A 19,858-nucleotide genomic window follows, 5' to 3' on the forward strand; every position below is an offset into this window, starting at 1 on the left:
CCATATGAATTAAAAAAATCATGTTTTTTCCCTAATATTATGAAAAAGGAAACTAGTAGTGTGATAGGGGTTGCATTGAATATAGATTGTTCTGGGGAATGTGGACATTTTAACAATACTGATTCTTCTAATGCATGAACATGGAATTTTTTTTCTCTAGTTGTGCCATCTTTTATTTCTTTCAGCAGTATTCTATAGTTATCATTGTAGAAATCTTAAACGTCCTTCGTAAGATGTATTTTCAAGTATTTGTGTGTGTGTGTGTGTGTGTGTGTGTGTGTGTGTGTGTGTGTGTGTCGATGTAAATTGGATTGTGTTCTTGAATTGGGTCTCAGCTTGAACATTATTAGTGGATAGAAATGCTACTGATTTTTGAACATTGATATATTTTTTTCTTTTTTGGTTTTTGTCCTAAGACATTACTGAAGTCATTTATCAGGTCTAGGAGTCTTTTGGTAAAATCTTTATGGTTTTCTAGATATATAAATATATAATCTGTGAAGAGAGACAATTTTTCTTATTTAGATACCATTTATTGCTTTATCTTGCCTGATTGCTCTGGCTAGGACTTCCAGTACTTGAACGTCCTTGTCTTGTTCCATTTTTTAAGTTCTTAAGGTTTCCATCTTTTGCCCATTCAGTATGATGTTGACTGTAAGTTTGTCATAGATAATTTACTATTTTGAAGTATGTTCCTTCAATGCCTAGATGATAGAGGAATTTTGTCTTGAAGGGAAATTCAATTTTATCAAAATATTTTTCTGTTTCTGTTGAGATAATCATGGGTCCATATTTTTAATTCTGTTTAAGTGGTGAATTATATTTATTGATTTGGATATGTTGAACCAACCTTGCATTCCAGAAATAAAGTCATCTTGGTCATGGTAGGTCATAGTAAATGATCTTTTTAATTTGTTATTCTATATGCTTTCCTAGTACTTTTTTGAGGATATTTGTATCTATTTTCATCAGGGATATTGCCCTGTAGTTTTCTTTCTTTCTTTTCTTTGTTGAATTTTTTGTATCAGACTGCTATTGACTTTGTAGAATAAGTTTGGGAGGAGTTCCTCTTTCTCAATTTTCTGAAAAACTTTCGTAGAACTGGTACTAGTCCTTCCCTGTATGTCTTCTGGAATTTGGCTGTGAATTAACATGGTCCAGAACTTTTTTATGGGTAGGTTTTTAATTAATGATTTTATTTCATGACTCATTATTAGTCTGTTTTGGGTTTTAGTTTCCTTCTAATATTTCTCAGTTTAAAGATGTCCTAGATTTTTGCTTTCTTTCTCATCTCTATCTTGTGAAAATTCACGTGTTTAATCCTATGAATGCATGATTTAGATCACAACACCTCTCTGCTAAAAAAGTAGAACAATATCATAAATTATTTTATGAGTAACAGTCTGGCATTAGCTCTATTGAATGTCTACCTTGTTGTATATTATCCAGTAAAACTAGGCAAAATATCTTTGACTGATATATTCTTAAATAATAATTTGTACCAGCTGGACTCAGTGGCTCAGCCTGTAATCTCGCACTTTGGGAGACTGAGGTGAGTGGATTGCCTGAGCTCATGGGTTCAAGACCCGCCTGGGCAACTTGGCGAAACCTCATCTCTACAATAAATCAAAAAAATTAGCCAGGTGTGGTAGTGCACACCTGTAGGTCCAGCTACTTGGAAGGTTGAGGCGGAAGGATCACTGGAGCCCAGCAAGTCAAGGCTGCAGTGGCCGGGAGCAGCCACTGCACTCCAGTCTGGGTGACCAAGTGAAACTCCAACTCAAAATAATAATAGTAATAATAATAGTAATAATTTGTACCAATAGGAAATTAATGAGTTTCTGTTCAAAAATAATCCTTAATAGAACTAAGCATTAAAGAGTATTCTAAATAAAGGACACTGTCTTAACTCCATGAGGTTATGGAGAAGACAATGCAGAACAAATCTTTGTGACAAATTATTCCATGGTTTATACTTTATAATTATCACAAAGATGGGGTTGCTTTGTTTGATAACTTTATATTATGCAATATAAGATTTATAACTCTTCACCACTTCAAAAAAATCATCATAATCATCATAATTGTCATCATTTTTAAATATTTGAGGTGACCATAATTTGCATCAATTTCTGTGCATACCAGTGATAATCAACATAACCTTCTTTCATGACAATAAACTCTACATTTTACTTAGTAATGCAGCATGTGGGAAGTTTATAAGGGAAAACATTCTTTCCTCTATGAGGAAAAAAGAGAATGAAACCAAGATTGAGAAGGGGGAGAAGTAGAGCTATAATGTAGCCCCCAAAGTCCTTAGCTGACATAGTGAGGAGTTCTATAGGTGAAACGGCACTTTAGTGTTTTCCTGAGTTGAAACAAGGGGACTTAGCATTCATGCTCCATGTTTATTAACCACTAGATATTATTTATCTTAAAAAGTTTTTCATCTCAAGGGTAGAAGTTAGGCAGTCCCTAAGGAGGGCTGATAGGTGAAGGTAGTCTTCCTGAGCACTTCCAGCCGTTGTGAATATAAATCCTTCATTTGTGACTGGAGGTGTTGATGACTCATTACAACATCCACCTCATAATAAACAACTAAAAAAAAAAAAATTCTGTGTGTTGGGATGCTTCTGATATACATAAGTTACAGTGTCTGAATTTAAGGATGCCCTCTCTTGGTGCTAATCATGAAATTAACCAATGAATTATTAAAATATGGGATGATGAAGTCAGGATTATTTAAATAAGAAGTACAAATAATCAGTTTCTTTGGAAATGGTGGCTTTAGTGTATTTTACAAAAATGCGTGCATGAACTTGTTTTATCAGATTAACTTGTTGACATATTGAAAATGCTGAGCGTTTGCATTAAAAAGAAGAGAAACATAAAATGTAAATGTCAGTGTACGATAGGTTATCATCAGCTTCAAACTGTCAAAGCAGCAAGTCTGAACTGAAAATGCAATGTTTTCCTAGGCAGTCCCATCATTTAACTGGTAAGAAAGAAAAATACCAACATCTTACTGTTTGCAAGCAGAATAATGACTCTCCAAAGGTGTCCATGTCTTAACCTTAGGACCTTGTGAATATGTTACAATGCATGGCAAAAGGACTTTGCAAGTATGATTGAAGTTACAAACCTTGAGCTAGGGAAATTATTTTAAATTATCTAAATTAAATTATATTAAATTTAAATTGATACACCTAATTCAATCACAATAAACCTTAAATGCAGAGAATTTCCTTCCGGTAATCAGAAAGACGAGATTCAAGATGAGAAAAGAGATATTTGAAGTGTGGAAGGGACTCTACCCATGGTTGCTTACCTTGAAGCTGAAGGAAGGAATGACAAACAAAAGAATGCCGCTGCCTCTAGAAGATGGGGAAAACATGGAACTGATAACTGTTAAGGAAGTGAAAACCACCGCCGTCCTAAAACTGCAAATAACTGAATTCTACCATCAGCCTAAACTGAGCAAAGAAATCTGGGGTGATTAAACTGTTTTGTATCCTGATTGTGATGATGGCTACACACATCTCCACTTGTTAATATTTACAGAATTGTATACAGAAGTCAACTTTTATGGTCTGTTAATGGGGGAAAAAAAAAAACAACTTTGCCATGTATCCACGTTATATTTGCATGAAAGTTATGGATTTACTTTTACACAAATTATATGTTAACACTATAAAAAAAAGAAATAAATTCTCACCTTTTGCCTTTGAAAAGGAACACAGCCCTGCTGCTTCCTTGATTTTAGCCCAGTGAGATCCATGTTGAACTTCAGACCTACAGAACTGTAAGAAAATAAATTTGTTGCATTTAAGATACTAAGCATGTTGTAACTTGTTATGGCAGCAATAGAGGGCTAACACAGATCCTATATTTCTTTAAAACGGGATGAGATAGTCTATTGAGATGCTGTAATTAAAGGTGGAGTGTTGAATGGATAGGAACAAGAGGAGAAAATACAAAAAAGGGAATGTGTTAGAAGATCCTCTTTAAATGTGTTGAATAGAAAAGCTAGTGACAAATTTTACACTCACTATTTTTTTGTATGGATATATTGTTTTGGCAAGAAATAAAGATGGTGGTCACAAGGAATTCGCTACTTTTCTTCCTGGGTACTTTTGAACTGATATTTTCAATGGGTGTTGCTTTTGAGACATCAGAAAAGCTGTGAAGTTGTGAATAATATTGACAGGAGCAGAACTAAAGAACGTCTGGAAGGCAGCTTATCTATAAGCTTAAAAGCAATGTTATCATTTCATTATCCTCCTAGAAAGGGCAGATACAAAGGAAGAAAAGATGGAGCAATTTTAATATTATAGTTTTAATTAGGATAACTAATATGGCCTCTAAAAACTTGCTGTATAACATCAGAAACCTCAAGAGAACTTGAACGGTCAGACCCACCCTATGTGCAACTCATCAGTAATTATGTAGTGATTCCTTCTATGGATTTGCCATTTTATATGCTATATTCAAATGAGCAAATAAAAATTGTTTTTTCCTTTTATAGCTTACCTAACTTTCCTAATGTGTTTCCACACACCTGAGAATTGGAAAACATCTATTTTATTCCATTTTGGTAAACTCAGTCCTATGCGATTAAACACAAGCAAAAGCTCTGGAATTTTCCCTTGGTCTAAAAATACTCCCTTGCTTTTATTTTTTATACTGGGACTGCCCTAACTCGCAGTGAAGCACCGTGACTGAGGCATCCTGCAACATGCGACTCCTCCTAGAATCGCAAATACATGTGGAACTACAAATTTTGAGCCTCACCTTTTTCCTCTCTAAAGCATCTCTCCTCCTTTCTAAGGCATCATTCCACAGAGAAGTCAGAATATATGAGCATCACCCCTTCTCTCTTCTTTCAGCTCTACTCTTGCAGCCTACCAAGACATTGGAGGTGAGCACTCTACTTTCTGCCTCAATGTAGCTCAGATGTCATTTGAGTCATTGCCTCCTCCTTCCCAAGAAGTTTTAGCCACCTCTTTTTCCATGGAACTATAATTGCAGAAAAACAGCCTGAAAACATGATTTATAAGGGTCAGTATAAAAAGCACAATATATAATTATATGCACCAAAAAATATTTTCAAACTGTGCTTTGTCATTACTTTGTCGGAAAACGTTGTACCCCAACAAAGGGTGTTTATGCACATTTGGACCCCTTGTACCTTTCTAAGATGACTGGATTTAGCATGACAACATCTTTTATTTTTCTCAATCAGCCCCTGCAGAGGTAAATTCTAGGCCAATTTGACTTCTGAGTAAAGTTCTCTTCTCTCATTACTAAGGTGGCTTTTTATATTCCCAAGAGTATCAACACCCCCACCCCCCGCTGTTCTGGTCTCTACTCCAACAACTTTTACTGCTTTAAAGGAGAAAAGTCAGGTGGATCTTGCTCATTAGTGAATGAGAATGTGCCACTGTTTAAAGGTATTTGGTGTGGGGGCTAGTCCCCACGTTTGAATTCCAAAATATTTTCTATCCTTCCAGAGTAATTTTCCATCTCTGACCACATTCTGGTTCAAGGAGAAAACAGGCCTTCTTTACTCAGGATTTCACAAGACCATCCTGGCTTTATTCTCTGCCTCTCAGGAGACTTAAAACTGGTCAGAGCACTCACAACAAAACCCATGGCTTCCCTCTGGTCTAGCTACAGAATGAAATAAATCCTTTCAAAACACAGCATTTGAAATCGTGTCCTGGGCTGCTGTGATTGGGCTTCCTTTCCTGAAAAAGAATCTGTCTTTGCAAACATTCAAAATTCAAAATAAGATGGAAGAATAACTTGTCCTAGCTGTTCTCTTGTTCCTTTCACTCACCAGACTAAATTTACCTTTCTCTCTCATGGTTTTAACCCTTGCCTTAAGGTGACTCTTCCTTGATTAAATTGCAATTCGCTTGAGGGAAGAGATAAAGTCACACTTTCTATATTTTTCACAGTACTTACTTCAGTGTGGTGCTATTTGGCTTTAGGCATGCTGTGTGAAGGAAGAACTGCATGCTGGGCAGGGATGTTTTCAACCACACTAAAGGAAGAACAACTTTGGTAGCAGTTTCAAAGAACATATTGAATTAACTCACTATCCTCCATAGAAACTGAGGCAGAGAATGGTAGAATCGGTAGCAATGGTAGAAGTGACATTGATTTAGCTAATTCAGTCATTTAGCTGATTTATGTAGCAGCTCTTTACCACTTCTCAAAAGTGGGAAACAGATTCTAAAATTAAAGTACTTGGCTATAAATTTTGTCTCTAGCTCTTAGTGATTTGTGAACTTAGACAGGAGAGTTTTCTCCTGTGTAAAGCAAGCCTAATAACATCTGTATCAAAGAGTTGTTGTGAAGGCCAGGTGATATATTATGTGTAGAACAGTTGGTGCTGGGTGTATAATAGGTGCTTAGCAACATTATCTTTATTGTTGTTGGTAGTGTTGTTACTGCAGTGTCATTAAATCTCTCTGTGAACGCCTTTAATTATAAGGAATACTTACGTCAAACAGCAGCCTCACTTAATTTTGTACCCCTCTATTTTTTGCAGTGTTCTTATAAATATGTACTGTGTGTCCCTTTACCTATATTCTAGGCCTGCCATCTGCAAGCCCATAGACTAAACAGTTTCCTTTCCAAATGACTACCTTTCATATTCCTAAAGAGAGTTATGTTACGCCACTAAGTCTCCTTTAACCTGAGTTAAACATGCTTAGATTGATCAGTCAGTCAGCACTTGGTCAATCTGCCTTCTCTCTTTACATATGTGCTCCAATTTTTTGTTTTGTTTTTTGCTTCTTTTTGTTGTTGTTGCTGTTAATTATTTTGATTGTTTGCTTCTGTGTTTTTATTTTCTTTTTAGATTCCTCTTAATCCGTGGATTGTGGAGCAGAATATTTCAGATGAACTCCGATAAGCACAGATTAGAATATAAGTAGGTAAAATCACTCATCTTGTTCTATATTTACTATTGGATTTCTATTAACTCTTGCATTGTTGTTATTGTTGCTGATCACATTTCTGACTGTGGTGACTGGAAATCTTCAATATTTTATTTTTTTCCCTATAAATGATGCTTTTGATGATCATTTCTCCATCCTATTGCTCTATCTTTGCTAGATTCAAAAGGCAATATCTACAAATATAATAAGCATAGCACATTCCATACATTAGTCTATGGCTTTTTATTTTAGGAAAAATAAACAACACATGAGGGAAAACAAGGATCTTCCATTTGCATGTTGTTTAGTAGGTATTACTACACAGTTAGGTTTATTTTGCTGATTGGCCTCCCTTCCTGAGTGTCCTGGCTCTCTTAGTCCGACAGTAATCAACATGGTCAGCATCTGTCTCTCTATTGGCCAGAAGACAACTTACCCATGTCCAATCCAATGCTGTTGCTAATAAGAACAAACTTTTTAGCTAAAGTATTGTGCCCCTCATTGGTTTAGTCAAATGCATATCTGAAATTTTATTTTTAAGAATTTCTCAGGAAAGTGGCAGAGGTTGGCTTGTGTAAGATTGGAGGGAGTGGAAAGATGGTTGATACTGAATGCTTTGACTAAGATTGGTACTCATGGAAATATAACTTTGAGGATCATTTATATGGTGTACTGTAGAGAAATGTGCAAAAATAGAGAAAATGTACTTGCATTCGCACTGATTTTGGTTATTTCATTATAAGTTCTTCTCTTTTTTGTGTCTAGAAATTCTTTATTATAATGCTATCCTTTGAGACATCTTTTAAATATTTGTTTATATGGATCAGATTTTTCTATTAATGCCAGAGAAATTTGGGATAAAAAATTAATTCAGTATCTTTGAAGAGGCATTTAATCTAGTATTCTCCTTTTAGTACATTTGCAAAAATTTAATAATCCCTGCTGTTGTGATTATAAGACTGTTACCTCAAAGAGAAGTTCAAATAATAAAAGATTCAAAAAATTTCTAAAATCTGCCTACTGAAAAATAATTTCTGAACTTTAGAATTACATCTTCAGTTGCTGTTACTTCAGATATTTCTTATTTTTAGAATATATTTTGTTCTATCTCACCACTCCAGTTGATCTTCATCTGCAGCTGCTGAAGCCTTTAATCGACCTTCCATATGACCCTGCGATCCCCCTACTGGGAATATACCCTGAAGAACTCAAATCACTCTATAGAGAAGATACCTGCCCACATATGTTTATCATAGCATTGTTCACAATAGCAAGGTCATGGAACCAACCATGCTGTCCATCAAAAGATGACTGGATTAAACAAATGTGGTACACAATGGAATATTACGTAGCCATAAAAAAGAACAAAATCATGAATTTCGCAGCAACCTGGATGGAATTAGAGTCTATATTACTGAGTGATCTCTCATAGAAACAAAGATCTGAGTATCACATGTTCTCACTCATAAGTGGACCTCGAACAACTATTGTAATACTATAAGAAAAGGATTGACAGTGGCAGGAAACTATGGGGGGGCAGAGAGCAGAAGGGAGGTGGAATTAATGGTAGTCAATATCTGTCTAGGGATGGGGGGGGTCACACCTTATCAACAAGGGTACCTGCACAATGCATGTTTGTATACCTAACCCTTAACTGTACCCCACAATTTTAAAATAAAGAAAAAGAAGCACCACACACACACACTATATATATATATATATATAAAACACAACTTATGTTATTTAATGACTTTGGTCATATTATAAACCTTATTCTTTTTTGTGTAATTAAAAATTCTAGTATGTTTGTGTGTGATAGAAACTGAACCAAATTCTATGTATCCTTTAAACTGCGCAGTTACATATAGGTAAATCTTAAATCACTCTATGGCGTTTTTAAAGCCTTTTTCATAAATATTGTACTTAGGTGAACCATATAATTTATTATACAAAGACAAGATTATAAGTAAATTGAAACACTAGAAACAATTACTCTAAGAGAACTGGAACTCTTCTAGGAAGACTTGAATGTAAGATTATCCTGTCTATAACACATGTTAATTTTAGAAAATATAAATAAGTCATTTACATATATTTCATATTTTAATATGTATATATGCATATATATACCCACATACATATATATACACATATATATGCCTTACTATTTGAAACATATCATCACAAGTCCTTCAAAAGCCATTTCAATGGCTGCATATTATTTAATTATATGGATGTGCAAAGTCTATCTAATTACTCTATTGTATAATTTTTATGTTGTTTTCAGCTTTTCATAATTAACATCACTCTTATGATATCCTTATGCATAACTATTAATCTATTCCATTGATTTTTTTTTTAAAGAGGTTACTAGAAGTTGAATCACTGGATCAAGAAATATAAATACTGTGATGTTCTTGATACACTATTTTAATTTTATAAAGATTGTAAGAGTAAAAAAGGGCTTCTTTTTTGAGCAGCATACATAGGACAACTCGATTGCTTTTCATGCAGAATCAACATCAAGATTGTATAAGTAAACAATACTTTTAGTCTATTAGAGGGCGGTTTTACCACACCTTTACCAGCACTAGGTGGTATCATCATTTTTCTTTTATCATTAGTGAATTGATACTTCATTAAAAAAGTGGGAAAAGTTTTGAGTTTTGAATTAACTTAAAACGTCAAAAGCCACTTAAGGTTTTACTTTCCATGAAATTTGTTCCAGATGGCTTGTAAATTCACTAGAGAAATTAAAAACAGGCTATTTTAATCAACTTTAATCCACTCGTATGGTCCAATTGAATTCATTTTAACACCAAGCACTTACAAAATGAAAAAAAAAAAATGTCTGCTTTTAGATATAGTCTAAAGAAGGGGATAAGTTTCCTATGATTCTAGGACAGAGCACCCTCACCTTTCTGGTGTTTTCCCATGAGAGATATGGCAGATAAGATAACTGTTGTTAATATTCTTTTTGGAACATACTTTGAATACTACCACTTACTATATTGGGTAGTTTCCTTGTAGGCATAAGTTTTAAGGCATTTACGTTAAGGAACAAATATCTCAAGTAATCATGAGACTGAGCAAGATATACATTGCAGATTTGTTTCTATTTTTCTGCTCTTTCCCCAGGTAAAAAGCTTTATTGTTATTTCTTCTCCTGACTGGACTGAAACTTCTTCTATGCCTTATTGGTGAATAATTACCAACCTTGCCTCTGCAGAGTGAGAGTATTTTGTTGTTGTTTTTCTGTTAGAGAGATAGAGGAGGATTTGAGCAGAGCTCCATACCTCTCCACCCTGAGGCTGCTGTTGCTATCCACTATGCCTACACCAAGAGGAGGCTTTCTCAAATCTTTCCTTTCCTCCAATCACTCTTGCGAGCACCAGTCCATAGAAAAGAGCCTACAAGTGGAATCAAATCATTGTATTATAATCTCACAGTAGTCCACCTACAGTTATTAGCGATTCATTAAAAATGTAGCTGAATTATTTTTGCCTGCTTTATGTGGTATTCTTAACTACTTACATGACATTTGCTTACAATCTCTCCTTGGAAGCATCTGTCTTTCTATGGATTTCATGTTAGTTGGTTGCCTCTGATCTTAGCTATCAGGAGAAGTTGTGACTTTGTAGAGTACCTGGTTTATATTGTTGTCATTTATTTGGTAGTTGTTGCTGTTGCTGTGAGGGTGAGACAAGAGATAGCTAAAAGAAGTTTAGGCAGACAGACAGGCGGGTCCTCTGGTAACAATGTAGTGAATTCCTGGCAGGCCTCTCATCTCAGCATTGGTAAACAAGCTCCATGCAAGCCTCTCAAGCTAAAGCTAAAATCCTCACTGCTGGAATTGAAAAGCAACCAATCAGAACAGCAACAGCTCACAGCTCGTGCTAGCCAATCTGCTTGGACTTAGGGCTATATAAGCCCCAGGTTTTCGGCCCCAGATGGGCAGCCCCTTCAGGCCTCCTCCCACTGTGGGAGCTTTTCTGTCTTCGATAAATCCTGTTTTCTCACCTTTCAGGTGTCCATGTCCCTCATTCTTTCTGAGCATGAGACAAGAACCTTGACCCTGAAGAGTTGCAACCTGAAGAGCTGCAGATCATCAGAGTCAAAAGATCATGCACCTCAGCTGAACCAGGAGAGCTGCGGTGGGGGGGGGTGAGTGTCAACACTGCGAAACTGAGGCACCTAGGGGGCCAGGCTTGCCAGAACCCCCCACTCAGTCACAACACTCAGAGCTTGGCTTGTCAGCCCATTAAAGCTGACACTTGTGGGGCGAGGCTTACCAGCCTCTCCACAACCCTCTCTGCAGCTTGGCTGGCTGACCCATTGAGCTGACATGCTTGAAGCCCAGGCTAACCTGAAAAATCTGCATCAAGGGTGCATGGTAATTGCACAATTTCCAATTTTCTTCCATTCTTAGCAGATGCCAACCACCCATTTTAGTTTTGAGGGAGGACTTTTGTAATATATTAATTTTAAGTGTCTGCAAATGGGGAGCAGTAAGCAGGAGAGGTTGCAATTCAGTTGTGGAAATTAAACTTTTCTTGGGTTAATTTAGGGAGATTTCTAACTAACTTTAAAGTAAAATCTATATGAAACATGTTCAAATGTGGTAAAGGATTAGATTAGGTTGAATTTGTTTATTTCTTTTGGTATTTGTTGGATAAATTGGAATTTATTTATTTTAAACTATTTCAAAGCGTTTTGACTTTTTTATTGTTGATCATGCTGTTTCCTGTTTTATTTGGAGAAAATGATGGAATGATGCTCTCTGAGGAAAATCTTTTGCATTAGCAGAGATAAGACCTATTTACAGAACTAAGGAATAATAAATATTCTTATGAACTGCATTTCATTTTATTTTACAGAATTTTATTTCTTAGGAAAAATAAAATAATAATTTTTACTTATTTTACAAACTCTCAAGATAATACAGGAAACCCCAAATATTCCTTTAAAAATCCACAAAATGAGTTCATTAAATTATTCCTTCAATACAATTTTTCTTAAGGAAAAACTTGTGGATAATTATGTGTTGATACTTTAGCAGACACTGGCATACAATAGTAAGCAAACAAGAGTAGTATTCCTAATCTCATGCAAGTTTAGATTAATTCTAATTAAACCTGGAACGCCATTAAATATTGACTCTAGGAGGAGAGAGATTCATTAGCCACACGACACAAAAAATATATATTGTTACAAACTGTAAGAATTCCTTTGAAGGGAAAATATAAGCTATTATAAAATAGTATAAAAAAGAACTGCAGTTAGAATATCAAAAACACATTACTGAGAAAATTGCATTTAAGGTGAGATTTAAAAGAAAAGGGTGATTTGGAGTTAATTGCTGACCATAGAGTATAATTTGATTAGGAAGAACTAAATGTAGTTAAAAACTAACATTCACTGATTATTTACTAAGTGTCAACAACTATTGTAAGCACTTCATATGGGTTAACACATTTTAGTCGCCCAACATCTTAAATTTTATTTTTGGCTCACAATGGAATAACTGGGACTGGATTTCCCCTATGATCTGTGAACAACTAGAAAACCAAACAAGATCTAGGAAAACACTGTTTTTATACTTTGGACAGCAGGCAGCACAGGACCGTGTTTCTCAAAGAGAGGAGGGCAAATCAGTGATCCCTACAATTGTCTCAGATTTCTACCTTTAAGCACTTCCCTATATTCAGCACAAGCTAGAAGTCAACAGAGCATGGTGTTTCAATGAGTTGGGGATCAAGAAATCAGTATTCAAGGGGACAAAGCTAACTAAATTTTACAGGGCAAGGTATTGTGTAGACAGAAGCTATGCAGAGAAAGTGCTCTAGAAATATGTAAAATCCCCTTGAGTCTTTGAGCCCTAAGTTGTGCATGCATGGGGTATGATTCAGTAAGACCAGGTAAAGAATAATTACCTGGAAGCTGGATGGTAACCATTTCTCGGATCTTACTCAGGGTTGGAAGACTTGTAACTTTCTAAACAGAGTGGCATAACCTTAGATACATGAAATATTCATTAGGCATCTAGAAGAGTCATGCTTTAATAGTTGGACCTAAAAAGCTATAGAATAAAGGTGACTCCAGACACACTCTAACAAAGCCTGGGAACTACCTTTGGGAAAATAAGCATGGAAAAGCCTAAGCTAATCTACTAGTAACTTAACTGTCTAGTTAAACAGCATTATTTAAAGACAGGCAACAAAAAACAGGCCCATAATAAACTATTTATAACATTTTGAGACAATAGATAAAATAAAAATATAAAGCAACAATTGGACATTAGGCAATGAAGAAGAGCAATCCCTGAGAGATCAAAATCAAACTACATGGGCTTTTTTTTTTTTCCTTCCAGCTTGTGGCCTGGAAAAGGTTTCCAGGTCACAGTACAGGAAAGATGCTCAAGCAGAGCTGCCTTCAGTTGAGATAATGCAGCTTGAAGCTCAGAGAAGATAAGGTGCTGGAGTTTACAGGGCAGGGTACCAATGGGGAAAGAGCTATATGAAAAAAAAAAAAAATAGCCCTCGGGGTATTTAAAAAGTCCTACTTGAGTGTTCAGTCATCAGCATATGTATGTAAGAAAAATACCTACGGCCAGAAAAACACCATCTGAAAGAACTGGAAGGCAAAGTCCCAGTATTAAAACAGAAAAAGGAATGGTGCCAGATTCCAACATTAGAGTGGAAAACCTCTTAATTCACCAAGAATTGTTAGAGAATGAAAATGGATCTGCCTCAGTAGTGGAAAAAGTTACACCTAGACTAAATTCATCTCACCTAGAAAAACTAAAAGAACAATGCCTAAAAGAATCAGATTATTTCAAAGTAATTCATCTGATTCTCAGAACAAATCTCAAGAATATATATCCCCCCGCCCCCCCCATGGGGAAAACCTTCATTTGTTGACAGTAAAACGTAAAAAACAAGAACGTACTGTGTGTGAAAGGGGGTGTCATCCAGAGAGTGGCTCCAGGCTGGCAGTGAGGCCCGTGACCGACAGTAGGGTGGCTACCTTGGGGTGCCTACGAGTCCTGCGGGGCCCCGATCCAGCATCTGCCCAATCACAGCGGTCCCCAGGGGTTTGAAGCCCACATTGTCCGGAAGGATCCCGAAGGCCAGCAGCTTTGCCTCACACGTGTGCAGCAGGTCGTTGTGGGCCTCGCAGACCAGGCCAGCTCATACTGCAGGTCCTTAATGGTATTGCTCTTTGATTCCAGGACATCCTCGAGCTTGTGGGACACCAGGTTTGAAGCCGCCAGCACCTCGTTGAACTGCACCTCCTTCTTCTCCACGGCATTGCTCAGCGCCTGCCCCTTGCTCTCCAGCACCAGGTTCTTGAAGCCGTCTTCTGCTCCAACTCTTAGACGGTCGCAGCCAACTTCCAGGAGAGCTCGTTCCGCTCCTGGGGCACCTTGATGAACTGCTGCTCCAGTACTTCGTGCTTCCACGGCGGGTCTCTCAACCCTTTCTCAGAGACGTTCAAACGCGCTTTTGTGCAAAACAGGATCTGTTTGTCCCGTCCATAGTTCCCGAGCTGCCTCTGCGTCTCATTCGACGGGTCCTGAGCTTTCTGGAGAGGATCTGCCAGTCGCTTGCTCTGCCCGGACAACTCTGCCATCTCCCTCTCCAGATGGTCTTCCCTCTTCCGCATGTCCTGCATCTGCTCCTTGAGGGAGTTGATGCGGGCCAGATCGTGGAGGGTGATGTCGTTGTCAGTGAAAGCCTCCTCATGACGTTGCGTCAGCGGGTTGATCTGACCGTTCTTTCTCTCTTCGATTTCATGGAACTCAGTCTTTCTCCGCAGATCGAACTCGTGCCTCAGCATCTTCACCTTCTCATCATACTTGGCCGCGATTTGTCGAACTTGCCTCCCGAAGTCATTCCGCATCTTGGTGACCTCTGTGTGTTTCGGCGGCAGGTTCTTCACCGCCACCTACCTCGTCGGCCAGCTCCTCCTCCTTGAACTCCACCTTCAGTGCCGGCGTGTCCTCGCAGAGCACGCTCTCCTGGGCACGGTGCTCCTTCTGCGCCAACTTCGTGGCCACAGCCTTCATCTCGGTCAGGTTACTCTGGGGGGGAGGGGGGGAGGGGGGGAGGAGGAAAGAAAACAAAACAAAAATCGAAGTCTGGTGTCCAGTCAAAATTTTACAGCCATGAAAAGTGGCAAGACAATACAAGTCATAATAGGGGAAAATAATTAATCAAAACTAACTCCAAAATGTCATAGATAATGCGATTACTACAGATAGACATTAAAACAGTTATTCTATCTTCCATATATTCAAGAGACTAGACCAGGATTTCTCACCTTCAACATTATTGACATTTTAGTCAATAGCCACATAAGTTTTGTTTTATTATTTTTATTTCCATGGGAGCTGTCTTGAAAAATATTTGATTATTAGTAGCATTCTACCCAATAAAAAACAGTAACCCCCCCCACACCGTGACAATGAAAATTTATCCAGTCATTGCCAAATGTCTTCTGAAGGGATAAAATTGCTACTGACTTAAAATCACTGGTTTAGAAGAAAGGATTGAATATGTTCAATAAAATAAGATAACAAAAAGACTGAAATCAAAACTCTAGAGTTCAAACTGCACCGCCCTAGATAAAAACTATATTGACTGAAATTAATTGCAGGCTAGGTATTGCAGAAGAAAACATTAATGGGTGAAAAATATTATCTGAGAATAAAGACTAGGGGAAATAACAGAGCATAGATGAACTGTGAGAAAATTTCAAGTAGCTAAATATACATGTAATTGGAGTCTCCAAAGGAGAAAAGATAGGAAGGAGAAAAAATCTAAATAATAAGCAAAAATTATCCAACTAGGAAGAAAGCTACAAATCTAAAATCCAGGACCTGCAATGAATTTAAAGCACAAAAACTCCAAAAAAACCACACATCAAGACTCATCATAATCAAATTGCATAAGACTAGTAATTCAAACAAAATAAAATTAAAAAGTATACAAAACATAAAAAGACACATTATGTGCAAAAAAACAAACAAAAAGAAAGGCAGACTCTTTGTTGGAAACAATGAAATCTAAAAGACAATAGAGCAAATGCTTTAAACTATTAAGATAAAGAAAGGCAAGAAAAATGTAAATCTAGATTTCTTTACTCAGTCAAAACATATTTTTAAAAACAAGATAAATTATTTTTCCAATTTTTATCAACAGACTTGCACTGTAAAAATGTTTTTAAAAAATTCTTTAAACAAAAACAAAATGATTGTCGATGGAAATCTGGTCTTCACCAAGAGAAAGAAAACAGGAGATAACTACATAGTTAAAATAAAGGCTTTTTATTATTTAAATTTCTTAACACATAATGAACTATTATTTAAAGATAAAATAATAACAATATATAATACGTTTACAATATTAAGAAAAATTAAAATGCATGACAATAATAGCACAAAGTCTGAGAGAGAAAAAAATGGAAAATATATTGTTGTAATGTTCTTGTTTTATTTAGGAAGTAATGCAATATCACCTGAAGGTAGTATGTAATAAATTAAACTTGTATACTATAAACTCTAGTTTTACCACAAAATAATAATAGCTGGCAAGTCTAATAAGTTTACAAAAAAAGATAAAATAGAACCATATAAATATTTAGTCCAAAAGGGGACAAAAATAGAGGGGAAAAAAAAGGAACAATAATATGGGGTAAAAATATAGATAAAAATTATATGTCAAGACAGCACATTTAAACCCAAACATTTAGTAACCTTAAATAGAAGTTTAAACATGCCAATTAAGTCAGAAATTTTCAGATTAGATTTTAAAAAGAAGACCTAACTCCACTCTGCTAAGAAGAAAAACATTTTATATACAAAGAACATAACATATAAAAGTGAAAAGTTGGAAAAAGATAACTAAAAGCAAACTGGCAAGTCTATATAAAATCAGACAAATAGCCGGGCTCGGTGGCTCAGCCTGTAATCCCGCGCCTTTGGGAGGCTGAGGTGAGTGGATTGCCTGAGCCCGCGGGTTCGAGACCCTCCTGGGCAGCGAGACCTCATCTCTACAATAAATCAAAAAATCAGCCGGGCGTGGTAGCGCGTGCCTGTAATTCCGGCTACTCGGAAGGCTGAGGCGGAAGGATCGCCGGAGCCCAGCAGGTCGAGGCTGCGGTGCCCGGGAGCGGCCACTGCACTCCAGTCTGGGCGACAGAGTGAGACTCCAACACACAAAAAAAAAAAAAAAAAAAAAAAAAAGAATCAGACAAATAGATTTGGCAGCACAAATGGGGCAAATAAAGATATTTTCTTGTAAACCAAAAACTGAAAGTAGTACATCTATGAGAAATGTACAAGGAAGGCTTTGGACTGAAGGAAATTTTACCAAATGAAAACATTTTTACTAAACTTATGTCAGACTTTTGGAAATTATCATACTCTGGGTAGTCACCTGGAAAAAGTGATGAAAGAGAAAGGAACTTTGGAAGAGCATGACCTGATATGGCCCACCCTGGGAAGTTAGCATCTTAGCTACCTGGAAGGAAGAAACGGGGAGCGAAAAGGAAAAAGGTGTTTGAACACTTCTCATGTTGGAGTGCATTCTGGATAGTTACCCTTTGAATTAATTTGAGAGAGAAACAGAGAGAGAAGTAGTTTAAGAAAATCATTCCATTCATTTGTATAAAGTTTTAAAAGAGTTCCCACCATTGTCAGCAACTCTGACCCTTTCAGATCTGATTCTTGCTTTCTTTGGTTCAAGGAGGAAAGAGAATTAGAGAACAGAAAGTCCCTAATCTACCTACCGTCCCAATATTCATATCACTGGCACAATCACAAGGACTTTACTTTTTCCTCCTTTTAGTCATGAATAGCATCCATTATTACAAAATACACATTGCATATAAGGCAGCAGCCTCCAAAGTAAACATAACGTGATGTGATAGTTGAATGCCTGCAAAATGATCAGATTTGAACTGAATTTTTGCAAGATTAATGCTTTAAAAACTGAATTGCCTACTCTTGGAAGAGAATAAAAAGTAACAATTCCAAAGACGAATTGGAACCAGAGAATGAAAACATTTAATATAAATAGTGAAACATGAAAATTCCAAGTCACTCTTTCTGGAGTATTCAATTGGAACTGCCATAAACTAGAGCTATGCAGCTTTTAACACTAAAAGGGACAGACGGTTTCTCTTGATTTAACGAAAACATCCTAAGTTAAGAAAGTGTATGTTATTTAGATGACTTGAAGTTGTCTACTATAATGTATCTTTATACATCTTATAATTTTCTATTATTCAAAAGGAATAAAATGCTGAATAAATGAATTCATTATTTTACCATTACACTGCAAAATTTGTAAGAATAATTATTTAAATATTTTTTACACATATCTAATCCTAACACATTTTTTTGACTCTTAAAATTTTTTTAGAATTAACATATTTTTAAGAATAGTTTTGATAAAATTTTGTTTCTCTAGCTGGAAGGACCTATATCCAATAAGAAATGTGACCATCACAGCAGGATTTTTATGGATATCCAGAAATAGCTCCACATTTGAAAGAGATAAAATTTTCCTTTATTTTTAAGCCTTAGGAAAGTATTTTCATAGTAGTTTTCTGTACTTCCTGGTCACATGTTTGCAATATTTCTAATATATAGAAGGTGTCAAAAAATGTATACACATTTTAAGAAAGGAAAAACTATTAAAATTGTAATAATACATATTAATAACAAAATATGTAGACAAGTCATGTGTGACTTCTGCAATTATAAGAGATACTCAAAGTGGTTACCGTCAGCGTCCAGAGACTTCTGATTATGGCAAACTAAAAGTAGTACATAGATAACATCTCTTAAAATGCATATGCATTTTATGGCATCTTCCCAATATGTGAAATTAGTGACAGATAAGATACATTATTATAAGTGTTTTCCATTTCTCTCTATTCTCCTGCACGTGAAGGAAGAAGGATGTGTCCTCATCACACTTGTTGTTAATCTCCCAGAATTTCCCAATTATTGTCATAAAAAAAGATATACTCTTAATGAGAAAGACTGCCTTAAAAATTCAAACTAATTTTATTAACTTTTATCCGTTGGATTAAGTCTCCTTGAATCCAGTTCCCTGGAAGCCTGGAACATGGGCTGGTAAAACTCCATATAAATTATACATAAACAATTCTACTTTTTAAAGCAAATGTGAGAATTTTGTGCATTAATCTAATCAGCCACATAAATATTTTGAGAGCCACCATCATCTTTTTCTGCAGGAGATTTCATCTAGTGTTAAAGTTAGAAGATCAAGTAACAATTCATTATCTGCAGACTTGGAGATATCTCACAGATAACTTTCAGTTTCAAACCATGATAGTGAGTCTGGATTTAATGTTTGACTTTCTTGTTGACAGGGTGAGTAATTTTAAACTGATTTGATAGAAGTGACCCTCAACTTGATATATTAACAAATTCTTTTTGCTTTTAGTTTGCACTTCTCAAGAACCTCTTAGTCAAGGAAAATAAGTTACTTTAGAGGAGAATTAAATAAAATAAACCAGAAGAGTACAATCTTCTTCACATATATATTTATTCTTATTCAGGGTTTCCTTGACCCTTCAATAATAGAAATGGCAAGTCTGAATTATTCTTCTTCTATCCAAACTGCTATAGGAATAAGAAGAGAGTGGAGGAGATAGAGAGAAGAGAGACAAGAATTAGAAACTTAAGCAACTAATTGATTGATTTAAATTCATTGTGAAAATTTTGCTCTTATGAGAATAAATATGCAAGAATATGTTAGATGTGATAATAATAAAAAGACTACAAATTAAATTAAGAGATTTGGTAATCCTTAAAATAATATCTAAGTCGGGCTCGGTGGCTCAGGCTGTAATCCTGCGCCTTTGGGAGGCTGGGG

General features: G+C 36.1%; 1 pseudogene; it reads right to left on the reverse strand.

Annotated features, from left to right (window-relative positions):
• Positions 1-13,969: 13,969 nt before the first annotated feature.
• Positions 13,970-15,030, reverse strand: LOC103254804 (annotated as a pseudogene).
• Positions 15,031-19,858: the final 4,828 nt, after the last annotated feature.

Source organism: Carlito syrichta, unplaced genomic scaffold (assembly GCF_000164805.1).
Source record: "Carlito syrichta isolate Samal-C Ts95f unplaced genomic scaffold, Tarsius_syrichta-2.0.1 Scaffold287515, whole genome shotgun sequence".
Taxonomy (NCBI): domain Eukaryota; kingdom Metazoa; phylum Chordata; class Mammalia; order Primates; family Tarsiidae; genus Carlito; species Carlito syrichta.